This window comes from Scardinius erythrophthalmus (genome assembly GCF_964197995.2).
Source record: "Scardinius erythrophthalmus genome assembly, chromosome: 19".
Classification (NCBI taxonomy): domain Eukaryota; kingdom Metazoa; phylum Chordata; class Actinopteri; order Cypriniformes; family Leuciscidae; genus Scardinius; species Scardinius erythrophthalmus.
This window is the reverse complement of record NC_138239.1, coordinates 3,904,540-3,908,329: the sequence shown is the minus strand read 5'-3', so window position 1 is coordinate 3,908,329 and position 3,790 is coordinate 3,904,540. Positions and strand designations below refer to the sequence as shown.

Sequence of the window (3,790 nt, the reverse complement as noted above, 5' to 3'; positions counted from 1 at the left end):
TTTCCTATAAAGACTCATATTGTTTGATAAACATGGCAGAAGCACACTTGCAAGTACTAATATAACTAGCAAATAGACTATCACTATACACTTGCATGTATAGAACATGCCATGTACATAGTCTTGAAATTTCACAGTCAATCCTCGACCTCACCACAGGCTCTACACTCTAAGAAATGATATGTTGGCTTTAATTAACTATTTTATGTCAACCGGTCCCACATAACTGGGTTATGTTGGATTTATGTAACATTATTTATTTCAATAAACTTAAGTTAATTACATAAGGTTAATCCAATGCTGTTTAGTTGAATAAGGTTAACAGTCTTAATTTTGTCCAAAACAATTAAGTTAATTAAGTTCAATTATCCGAAAATTAATATTTTTACATTCAACCAACTCAAATAATCCAGTTTCATTATGAGTTTATTCAATGAATACATTCACTTTTTCTTTTTTTACAATTTTGTTTACATTTTTACAAACATTTCCAACGTGAACATGTACACAATATTTACTCTGTAAAGACTGCCTTCACTTTTCAAGAAAATAATTAAATAAATAATTTTAAAAAAGCATATTGCCTTTAGGTGAAAGGATTTATCAATCATTACTTATAAAGGTGTTCTGCAAAAAAAGCAGCAAACAATTTATCAGTTGTTTAAAACAAGACTATTATGCAAAGGAATGTAACATGGTTGATATTGAAACAAAAGTACTGTAACAGTCAACAGTGCAACATTATAGAAAGACCAGAAATGTTCCTAACCTCAGATTTCAAGAGTTTATTTTTCAGGCGTAAATAAGACCTGGCATCGAAGAACACACTTCTGCACATTGTTCAGGTTGTCATGTATTTAGATGCCTTAAATCATGATGCCAACATCTTTGTAAGGATCTGTAGCCTCTGCTCCTTCATGTTTGACCACATAGATTCCTAAGGTGGTCTTGCGTACTGAGGTTAGGACTTCATGTTCAACATCCTAAAAAAATACATAAAGTAACAATTAACAACAGATCAGGGGTGAAAGGGATAGTTGATTTTAGAGAAACATCCAATATTTTTTATAAATGTAAATAATTTACCATGCACTCCTTCACAAGGTTTGAGAGGGCCAGGTAAACAGCAAGTGCATTCAAGATGAATTCACCTTTTCCCAGTGGTGTCATTCTGAACAATGAGACAAATAAGCAGTGTTCAGAAGAATTAACACAAATTATGCCAAAGTTATTTCTACAAGAGCCAAAAAAAATATTATCTGCAACTGCATCTGTGAGGGCCTCAAAATTCAGAGAACCAGTACAATAAAAGTAATAAGTGGTTCTAAACCAAAAGCTTTGCTACAGAAAAGCCATTAAATAATCTTGGATGTCAGAGCTGTTCCAATTGTAGGTGCATAAATCACAAATCTGATGCTGCTGAGAAATAGGGTAAAGAGACGAACAAGCTCTGAAATTAAAACAGAATAAATCATGTACATATTAACATTCCAGAGCTTATATACAAAAATTCAAGGGATACCCAAAAGTTCTGTATTTTTTTTTTTTACTGACATTTATGTCATTCAAACTCCCAAAGTCTTTTTTCCTATTTTTTACTGCTCATTTCTGTCATTACAATGACAGTCAATGGTGAATTCTTCTTCCGAAGCTTCAATAGCATCAAACAATTGCATGTGACTTTAGAAGCTTCAGAACATGAACTCACCGTTGACTTTAATTGCATGGACAGAAATGAGCAGTACAACCACATAATTTACCTTTTTAGTTAGAAAAGTGAAAAATAAAAGGGATTCGGTGACATGAAGCAGAGTAAATGATGTTCATCTTTGGGTATACTATTTTAATCTATAGTGAATTATTGTCAGATAAAAAATGATGAAGAATATAACAGAACATACCAGATCCATAACTGATAGGATGCTTATGATCTTCTTTACCGCTGTTCCTTCTGTCTTTTTGAAATTTTTGAGGAGCTGGGTTCAGAAATGAACAAAAAGGACAAATCAGGTTGGTTGCTGATAAATTTGAGTCTTTACAATATTATCATATACCAAGACTAACAGTATTTCTTTAACAGCATTTATCTGAATTACATCTAAAATACTTCAATTTATAATTTGGAATTGCATACAATAACCATCCAAGTAATTCATCACAGATGACATTACATTATAAAGACTTACCTCTAAAGAGTGCTGGCTATCTGTTATTAAATTCAGTGACGAAACGCAGATCTTCGATCATCTCATGTCTCCTGTGCGTAAATGTTCTGTCCATCAGCACCTTGATAACCTGCACAAGTATTGAGCATATGTGGGACCACAGCGAATTCCATGTTTTAAAACTTTGTCTGTGTCCATGTACCAACCTGAAGTGTTTTAAAAGCTTAGATCTGGATGTTTGAGAAGAGCCACAATCTATGCACGTCACATGCAGGACTCCAAAATTCTGAGGAAACAAAAATGAAGATGTGAGTCAAATAATAATAATAATAATACAAAAAAATTAAAATAAACTGTAGTAAAATTATTTTGGATGACCTAATAAGCTTACCAGATGCTACAGTAGATGCCATCTTACTCGAGTCAGTGTCAAACGTGTTTATTGCCATATGCCTATGCATTCTGTGTTTCAAAAGTTTCAGAGTTATTATTTGACATTAAATAAAAATGCTCAACATTAAGGAAGTTATTAAAATGTATACTAAAACTAGATACAACTGCTGTATTGGGGCACAACATGGAGAAACTCTTCTTAACTAGCAATTTTATAAAATTGCCATTTTTTGTATGGGTGAATTCAAATATTATCAAAGTTCAGCAAGTTTAAAAGATCACATAAGAGCTAAAAACCGCTAGCAGCTAACAACACCACTTGAGGACAAGTGCTAAAGCAACTTCAATAAATACCAACAAAAACAGCGATTGACTATTCTAATTTACTGACAGCCTCAATATTAAAGGATAGGAAGTAAAATAACTCACCTTTTGGTCCAGATAAATACAAAATGTTGATTGCAGCCTCCGTTTGAGCATGATTTGATTCCCACAAAATGGAGAACGAGTGCTAAGAGATGAGCTACGCATTAACGTTCTTTGAAATATTTGCGCATGCGCAAATATAGCTCCACCTGTTGACCAAAGTGCGGTACTGCAGCGGTAACACAACTGCATTTCGTTCATTTAACTTAAGTGAGTTGTGTAAATTTGAGAAATGACTTTTTCTAATTCTGTCAACACAACTGTTTTAGTTTTAATGCACAAACACAAGAACATTATTTAATTTGAGCATAGTTACATTTCTTTGGTTCAACAACAGCCATGTTTCATTTTTTAGAGTGTACTCTTCACCACAATGGTAAACTTCAAAACTACAACAAAACTCAAATGCCTATAATCCCAACATAACATACCGGTATTAAATACTAACACGTCTCTCTCTATATTAATCTTGTGCAAAAACACACAAAATAATATTTAATTTAAACATTTATTCTCTTTATGCAGTCTGATGCAAAGCATGCTGGGAACTGTAACTCTGCTGAACTCATTCAATTTATGTTCAGCTTAATATAATAATTTTTTGAGTTCACTTAACTTTTTTCTGTTAAGTACAATGCACTTTCAGTAAAATTTCAGTGAAATAAACTAATTTCATTGGTTAATTTCACACTTCGGGTTTACAGTACCATATACAACAATACTTTGTCTTATTATTCAAGAGTAAACACTTCCACCTTTAAAAAAAATATAACAACCTCTCTGGGAATGGCTGCCACAGCTTCCCA

General features: G+C 32.7%; 1 long non-coding RNA gene across 1 annotated transcript; it reads right to left on the bottom strand.

Moving 5' to 3' along the window:
- Positions 1-409: 409 nt before the first annotated feature.
- On the bottom strand, positions 410-3,115 carry LOC308680032. The gene is made up of 7 exons (XR_014028869.1): positions 2,988-3,115; positions 2,557-2,627; positions 2,372-2,451; positions 2,187-2,295; positions 1,902-1,976; positions 1,087-1,171; positions 410-983 (listed from the first exon to the last, which is right to left on the bottom strand). It is a non-coding gene; the product is annotated as an uncharacterized lncRNA (long non-coding RNA).
- Positions 3,116-3,790: the final 675 nt, after the last annotated feature.